The sequence below is a fragment of the Hylobates moloch genome, unplaced genomic scaffold, assembly GCF_009828535.3.
Source record: "Hylobates moloch isolate HMO894 unplaced genomic scaffold, HMol_V3 SCAFFOLD_14, whole genome shotgun sequence".
NCBI classification, from domain to species: Eukaryota; Metazoa; Chordata; class Mammalia; order Primates; family Hylobatidae; genus Hylobates; species Hylobates moloch.
The window spans coordinates 19,776,057-19,785,372 of record NW_026652289.1 but is presented as its reverse complement, the minus strand read 5'-3'; the positions used below and the strand labels follow the sequence as shown (position 1 = coordinate 19,785,372).

Below are 9,316 nucleotides of genomic sequence, written 5' to 3'. Positions count from 1 at the left end.
TTTATTTTTAATGTTCTATTTCTTTTTCTTGTTATCAAAGAACATTATTGCCTGAAATAATTTTCCCATTGGATTAGGATGTTAATTGGTTGACATAAATAATTGCTTAAAATGAAAGAACCTCCTTTTGCTGCTCAAAGCCGAGGAGCCTGATACTGTTTGTGATACAGGCCATTGGTAAACACTGTTGACCTGTGACCTGTGATTCCCCATTCACTTGTTCTTTTTTGGAAGGAACAAGGTGCTCTTCCTGCCTGGGGCTTTGCTCTGCTCAGCTACGCCACCCTCTGAAACATGTGATCTGCATTCCAAATGCTTCACTGACGGGTTCTCTATTACCCAGCACAGGTAGGTCACTGTCATGGGCATCTATGTGAGTGATGAGTTCTGTTTCATCATAAATAACCTGAATATTCATGTCCTAGACTATTGGTGACACTGGAACCTTCCTATTCATGAATACAATACTGAGAACATTGCATATACCTATTTTGCTATAGTGAGAAAAGCCCTCAAATCTCACTGTCAATATTATAGTACCCTGCCACCCCTCCACCCACAATTTTCAATGTTGGATTACTCTATAATAGGTAGATAATTATCTGAATTTATAAACAACATAAATAATTCTCAAACATTGCACACAGCAACTACAGCATGAGGTGTGAGTCAATCAGTCTTAACAGACACTCAATCAGTCTTAACAGACACTTTTAAATTCATCTCCAGGGCATTTAGCGAGATTGAGAAAGAAGGAAAATTCTCCTTATTCTAACATTTTAGTCCCAAGTGAGAATATTTGCAGTCAGAAGCTTTAAAATTGCTGACAGTGGCCACCATGTGTTTCCTGGGAATGTCCATATTCTCTCTGCACAGGAGTGCCTACTTTTTTTTTTTTTTTTTTTTTTTTTGGGACGGAGTCTTGTTCTGTCGCCCAGGCTGGAGTGCAGTGGCATGATATCAGCTCACTGCAAGCTCCGCCTCCCGGGTTCACACCATTCTCCTGCCTCAGCCTCCCCAGTAGATGGGACTACAGGCGCCCACCACCATGCCAGGCTAATTTTTTTGTATTTTTTTTTTTTAGTAGAGACGGGGTTTCACTTTTTTTTTTTAGTAGAGACGGGGTTTCACCATGTTAGCTAGGATGGTCTCCATCTCCTGACCTCGTGATTCACCCGCCTTGGCCTCCCAAAGCGCTGGGATCACAGGCGTGAGCCACTGCGCCCAGCCAGGGGTGCCTACTTTTTAAAGAGAGATATATAGGGGCTAGGCCACAGTTGCACAATCCCATTTAACCAGAACTCTCAGAGCCAGAGAATATAGACAGCCCTGAAACATGAGAAGGATTGAGCATAAGCAATATTTCAGAAGCTGTTTAAACATGTCATTATCTGGCTTTTCTATTTCAATAATTTGTAAGCAAGCTGCCTCCTCTATAAACACATCAGCAGGAAAGGAGAAAGCCGTGTGAGTTATTGCATCTCTACTGCCTGGGACTTGGGGAGACAACATCAATTTTAATGCATTGAAATGCAGAAGTATCTTTGAGGGAATCCCATTTGGATTGGATCTCTTTGAGGGAATCCCTTATTAGGAATAAGACCACTGGAAAAGACTGGGCTACTTTAAGGAAAGTGGAGAGATGTTCATTTTATAAGACTTAACTTGCACATATTTCCATGAGTGAATAAAGCAAATGTTAACTAATGGTTTTTTTTTTTTTTTTTTTGAGACGGAGTCTCGCTCTTTCGCCCAGGCCAGAGCGCAGTGGCGTGATCTCGGCTCACTGCAAGCTCTGCCTCCCTGCAAGCTCCGCCTCCCAGGTTCATGCCATTCTCCTGCCTCAGCCTCCCGGGTAGCTGGGACTACAGGCGCCCACCAATTTTTTGTATTTTTAGTAGAGACGGGGTTTCGCCGTGTTAACCAGGATGGTCTCGATCTCCTGACCTCATGATCCACCTGCCTCGGCCTCCCAAAGTGCTGATTACAGGCGTGAGCCACCGTGCCTGGCCAACTAATGGTTTTTAGCTAACGTTTTCCAGCAAGATTTGGGAATAGAAATGTGAACAGAAGCTCGGCATAGTTACTTATTGTTCTATCCTGCTATGAGCATTACTTATTTCACACATGATTATGGTGAAGTCTTCAGGCTGAGCCTAAGCTACGCTCATCCTTGGATTCCTACACATATGGGTGCGTCTTGAGTCCTGAAGGAGTCCTTTGAGATGGTAGCAGGGGTCCTGAGTGTAGCATGTGTCTGTTACTTTTCTCTGGGTGGCCATAGGTCCTCATCCTGGGCCCTATGAAGAGGGACTACAAGACAAAAATTGAATATAAAAGAGTTGTTTTCTAAAATTTTGTAAGGTATTTAACTCACGACAGCACTACTTTAAAGGTTTTATTGCAGAGTACAGCCAGACCCACCTGAACCTAGCTATGAGGGAAAGTTGGAAATGATGCCAGTCACACTGTGTGGCCACTGACACTCTTGGTGTCAGCATAAACTGTGCTGTGCCCTTTAAGCAAAGAATTGATGGCTGCCTGGCAACCTTTCTGTGTTGTCTTTATGACTAGTGGTTCTCAACTAGTGGAAATTTTGCTTGCCAGGGGACATCTGGAAATGCCCAGAGATATTTTTAGTTATCACAACTTGAAGGAGTGTAAGTGGTTGGGGGGAGTTTTGCCCAATGAAGGGATGCATTTGCTTGGGTTGCTTGGGCTTGCTTATAGCATGACAACCAGATTTTATGAACAAAGCCCCAAGCTTGGCATTTTTATAACTGACCTTGGAAGTCACATTGATTCACTTCTGCCACAGTCTATTGGACAAAGAAGTCACAAGGGTCCAATTACTTTTAAAGAAAGAGGACACAGATACTGCAAGTTCATGGGAGGGATATCAAGATTGCATTGTAAGAAAAACAAGCATGTTGGGAGATATTGTCGTGGCCACCTTTGGAAATTACAATCTACTGTAAGTAAAACAAGAATCAATCAATATAAATTTAGGCTTGAATCACTTCTCTTTTTTTGAACCAAAGATAAAACTGTAAAGAAATATAGAGATACATGGAAGGATGATGTTAAATCAATACAAAATGATCAGTGAGTTAAAAGTTACAGGTTCTAGGAGACATGGCTGGTGAATACAATAATAATTTATTAATTTTAACGTTAGCTTCAAATTTTTGGTTCTTTGGAAAATTGTTTAGGCCCCCAAATATATAGGTATATATAGATTATACATACCTATATAGATTATACATACCTATATATACCTATATAGGTTTGTACTATATTATACATATATATATAATACATATTTTATAGGCATATATAATACATATATTATAGGTATATATATATATACCTATAATATATGTATACATACATATATAGGTATCTATATATATATAAATGTAGGTATATAATATAGGTATCTATCTATATATATATATAGATACCTATATATGTATATATACATATAATATAGGTATCTATATATATAACTGCATTGGTGCTGTAAATCCAGAGCAGTTTTGCAAAATAGGCTGTGTTGCTAGAGAGATGCTATTTTCCTTGGCCTATTTTTAAGCTGCTGTCCAATAGAAGATTTTTTTTTTTCCTGGTTGAGAAAAAACTGGATGTGATCAATATAAAAAACTGGACAAGACACTGTGTGGTATTGGTTGGTAATCAGACAAAGCTTCTTGCTGTGGAGCACACCTTCCTTTGATGTCATTAGTCTCCATTTATTGGAATGGAAACTTCTCAACGTATGAATCTTTAGCAAACAAAATGAAGAATGCTGAAAAGAAGCATGTAGCACATATGCTTGAAAAATTAGGGAGAAAGCAACATAAGCAGAAAAATGTTCTTTCTATTTCACCTGAGATAAGTAGTCTATGAAATCTTGTAATCATTGAAATCATAATTTTTTTTCTTTTTCTTTTTTTTTTTTTTTCTGAGACAGGGTCTGACTCTGTTGCCCTGGCTAGAGGGCAGTGGTACAATCACGGCTCATCGCAGCCTTAATCTCCTGGGCTCAAGCGATACTCCTGCCTCAGCCTCCTGCGTAGCTGGGACTACAGGCATGCGTCACCATGCCAAGCTAAATTTATTTTATTTTATTTTTTTTTGTAGAGATGGGGTTTCACCATGTTGTCCAGGCTGGTCTTGAACTCCTGGACTCAAGTGATCCGATCGTCTCAGCCTCCCAAAGTGCTGGGATTCCAGGCATAAGCCACCATGCCCAGCCTGAAATTATAATTTTCAATAGAACTATTGACTTTGTTAGATTTGAATTTCACAGATTGAGTCTGGTAAACTCATTGGTGCTTATTTTGCAGACTGTACTATCGGTCTCAGCATTGAACTTTTAGAGATTTCTTGAATGATGTTATGGGATTATCTTGCACATCGACATTATAATAAATTCCTTCAAGGGCAGCCCTTGGCTGAAGTAATTTTCATAATTACATTGACCTGAAAAAATATCCTTGCAAGAGACACTGTGCCCATATATCACAGAAATACAGGTATTGATCATCATGTAAAGGGAGGACTGTGCCAGTGTTGGCTACAGAAGGTGGGAAGATCTACAGACTCTTTTTGTTAGAAACTGTTGCAGATTAGGTTCCCCAGGAAACAGACGCTGAAACAGAGATTTGTGTGCAGGTTTATTGGAGGAGTGCTCTTGGGATCAATACTCTGGAAGAATAAAGAAAGTAGAATTGGGCAGAGGGAGAAGTTGAACTTTGATATAGTCGCAACAAAGGCCTCAGCTTATCCCATGGGGCACAGTGGAGTTGGGGTAGCCCTAGAATGAACCAAATAGAGGTTAAGGGGTCAGTACCTTATACATCGATGTTGACCATCACTGGACGTGGGCTGACGCAGAAGAAGGGTCAGAAATTTAGGTAAAATGACTCTCTTTAGACACCGGCAGTTCTTGGAATGAGGCTCTGCTGAGAATTCTCAGCAATCAGTGTTTGCAGCAGCTAGGGGAATAATTGTCTCAGTTCTGAAGAGGGCATTCCTCAGCATCTACTGCAAAAGCTTATTTGAACTACTGAGGAATACAGCATAATTAATATAAACCTAGGTTCTCAAACATAGATTATGATGAAAGCCTTATTTTGAAGGAATACATTTTCATTCAAAACCCATCAGCATCAAGCCCAAGATCTCTCATACTCATAATATCATCAGGTGATACTGGTTAATTCCATCGCAATGAAATGTTAGATTTGTGCCATTTCCAGAAGTTCTTGTGTAAGATGCTTCAACTTCTGCAGATCCACAACAGTTGTCATACTTAATGTGAGATGAATGCATCTCCAAGATAGAGATGTATGCATTCAGGATGAATTTGTTAATAATCATAAAGACAGTTTAAAGCATCAAAGATGTTTGTTTTTAAGGCCCTTTGTCCTGCTGCTGAAGGCCAAATTGGTTAGCCTGGGGTTAAAGCTAAAAGGCTGTGTTGTAAATGTACTGTTTTACCTCTGTATGGAAAAATTTCGACTTGCCATCTCAAGAGAGCCATCACAGATGTCTCCTAAGAAAGAACTGGTTCACATTTTGGCTTTAACACCATCAGAATGATCTGATTATAGATTCTCATCCATAAGGAGATAGTATATAGTGGTTAAAAGCATAAACTGCTCAATTCAGAGCACAGTTCTGTCATTTTTTTTCTTAGTGTCCTTGGGAAAATCAAGCTCTGTGTTTCTCAGTTTTCTCATCTCTAAAGTGAGATGAGAAATGGGTATAATAATATTGTTATAATAATAGTACCTCCCTCATTGCATTTTAAAGATTAAATGATAAATATATGTGCATGACAGAGGAAGTGACTTGCAGGTGTTTGCTATTATACTGCTCCGTGTTTTTTTTTTTTTTTTTTAAATAAGAATGAGCCAGCTTTTTCTGTATTAAATTACTGTACCATTTGTCAATGCTGGAGGTGCACCTCTTGCTGTAAGGAAAAAAATAAAACGAATAATGTTGATTGAAACAAAAGTAATATTTTTGAATAATCTTGGAGTTGACATTTGAAGATTTTCCTTAGCCCTGTCCATATGGATCAGGAAAAGATGTAAAACAAACAAACAAACAAAAACCTTAGTCTAGATCTTTGCTAAAAGAGGGTGAGATTAGGAATTTACTTTTGTGAAGAAACTGTGTCTCACATCTTTGATGTATTTTCTCAATTAATCATCAGAACTGTCCTATGAGGTTGGGACTGTAATTTTCTTCTTTCTACAGACAGAAACTCCGCCACCCCCCCAAAAAAAACCAAAAAACAAAAAAACCAAGACAGCAAGAGGTTATGAGTAGAAACCAGAGCAGAGTTTTGGATGTGAAAGAAAGTAAGTCAGTGTGACATTACTGCAGTGCTGCAGAGATAGACCCCTGCCACGTAATCACAGTCTGACAAGATGTGTACGGAATGCAGATGAGCTGGAGTACTTGTCACATGATGACCAGCTGCAAAGGTGTTTCTCTTGGGATGACAGCAGAACCATTAACTTTACTTTCTCTGAGATCTTTTTTTGGCGGGGGAGGGGGGGGGTGGTTGGCTAGTTATTTCAATAGAATGAAAAGAATGAAAACTCATCTGGCTGTATAATTACTAAATTATTGGGCATATGTCTCTTTAAAAATGCAATGCAAAGCCATTCTTGTGAAACAGTGTTTTTGGTGCCCCCACTCCATACACCGTTAAAGATTAAATTGTCTAAGCAAGAAAAGGTATTAACGTTTTTGCCAGAGACCCCTGGGAATCAATATATTTTTGTTCCAAGTCACCTTGTATTGTAGTTCTCTCTGGATATTTGGAGAAAGAGGAGATAGCTAGAGGAAAGAACTTTTGTGGTGAAAATTACTCCACTTGAAGGCTTGTTTCTATCTTTTCTGCTTCAGAACTTTATGTTGATTTAGTGTGTCGGCTTGCATTTTTAAAAACTATAATATGGAATGGAACTACATTTAAATCAGAGAAAAAAGATACATATGTGGTTTTGAAATTTCTAAAGTTTTGCATTTGGACAGTTCCTCTGCAGTTGCTCAGTTAACATATTTTCTTTTTCTATAAATAAAATGACTTGCGATCTTCTCTCTATTCTAGGAAGTCTCAGAGCTATTCCCAAGGAGTAAATCTTGACAGAAAAAGAAAAGCAAATTTTGGGGGGGAAAATTGTGAAAAAGAGTATTAAATTATTTCAAAATAGACTGATCTGGAAATCATGGAGGAAATGATGTTTACACTGTGTTTAAAAAATAAAGACTCGGTGGATATGCATGGTCCTTTGCACTTAATAAGCTAAAGAGGTTCAGATGGAGGATAATATAGTATAATTAAAATAAAAGAGGGGCATGACCATGAATCAGTCAGGGTAAATCAAAAGAATAAAGACATGAAAAGACTTTTTGGCATATATTAAACCATTTTTGAAAAAGAATTATGTGGCTAGAGAGAGTAACAGTGAAAAAGATATGTAGAAAAATTTCTAAAATATAAAAAATAGTATGTTTACACAGCTGATAAGTTTTTATATAGTAAATATACTAATATCAGTGCCCTTCTCTTGGTTCCTTTGAATACAAGATTAATGCAAAATATTTTTTTAAAATGTATCCTCTTTTGAGCCAGTGAAAAGTGACACTTTTTTTTTAAACTAAGTCACTTAGAATTATGACCAGATGGTTAAAGAAGATAAATTTTAAGAGTTGATTTTTCAAATTTTAAAGGAAACTGCTGTTGGTTTTCAGTGTGGTTCAGTGAGCTTCATAGTGCACATTTGCATATGAAAAATGCTTCCATAATATTGTAGTTAATTTACTGGCAAACGGCTCAAATATATATTGTGGGTTTACAATGCCAAAATACCCAGTTGATTTGATAAAGCTACAAGTAAATTTTGGAGTTGAAGAGAAGGGAGTAATAAATCAGTTATCTGTCAACTTGCAGAACAAAGAAAATACTTGCTTACTTCCCCATTCCCCCAACTCCTTTAACTGGTTGAATTCATATTGTGTAGACAAAATGTGATTGCATTAGTGATTAGTTATTGATTAATCATCTTATAAAGATTAAATTATTTGATTGCTTTAATTAGTTGGCTTTTTAAAAATTGGCAGTGAAATCCTTGAAAAACACTAGACCTATGTAAATAGAGCCTGAGTACATACTCACATAATATTTAACCAATATTTGGACACACAATCAAGACATCTTGTTAAGGTATTGAAATAATGACTGAATTCTCCAACCACTGAAAAAAATGAGTGATGGGCTAATTATGTAAAAATGTCTTTTATCCTGCATGTGATTAAATGGGTCTGTTATTTGAATGAAGGAACAGACCTTTCTGGTCGTACTATCCAAATCATTATCATGCAGGCACAATTTCTGTTACTTGAATGTAATTTTGTCAACTGTAGACATCATTGTTGCTTCTCCAGCATTAATTCCATTACTCCCCTGTGATAGAGCAGCTGCTGACCTGGATAATTGACATGATCTCCAGCTTCAGAAGTGGACTCTAATTGGCTCAGCCCAAAATGCAATCCCGTCTTCCTGGTTCCAGTAATTGGTTCAGGAGTGTCACATGACATGAACTGTTCTAATCAGAGTGAAGACCATGATATTTATTCAAAGTTGTCTCTCCTTTTGTGTGGTGTGGTATGTTGATGTGAGGCCTGGAATTGCTGTAGATACTTTGCTATCTAGTCTCAGGATAAAGCTGACACATCAGGGTGTGCGGAGATCAGTGAATTACAGAGAAATAGACTGGAGCCCTGATCAAACCATGCCAGAAGCCTAAATGTCTTTTGAACTTCATGAGCTGATGCATTCCATTTATTGTTATTCAGTTCATTTATTATATCTATATATATCATATATAGATATGATAGCTATATATATCAGATATCATATCTATATATATCATATATAGATATAATATCTATATATATCATATATAGATATAATAAACATACTGTTATGTTTATTATATTTATATAACTTATTACATTATGTTATAAATATTTACTATATTTACTAGTCAGTTTGTGTTGGGCCCTCTAGTATGTACAAATGAAATCATCCTAAGAGTTTCAATGACTCAACAGCACCATGGCCAGGACCTATATTATTGGTCCTTCATCTTCACTTCCCTACACAAAAACACTAATATGAGATTCTTTTCTCTTCTAGCTGCTTCTAAGTTGAGTTTGAGGTACCGAGAGGTGTGAAGGTAAAGAAAGCTCTCCATACCTTAGCTTTGAATAAACCTTCAAATATTTGGAT

At 37.4% G+C, this 9,316-nt stretch overlaps 1 long non-coding RNA gene across 1 annotated transcript; it reads left to right on the top strand.

Annotated features, from left to right (window-relative positions):
- The first annotated feature begins 2,578 nt into the window (after positions 1–2,578).
- LOC131381218 (uncharacterized) lies at positions 2,579–7,196 on the top strand. The gene is made up of 3 exons (XR_009209793.1): positions 2,579–2,660; positions 2,819–2,974; positions 7,133–7,196. It is a non-coding gene; the product is annotated as an uncharacterized LOC131381218 (long non-coding RNA).
- Positions 7,197–9,316: the final 2,120 nt, after the last annotated feature.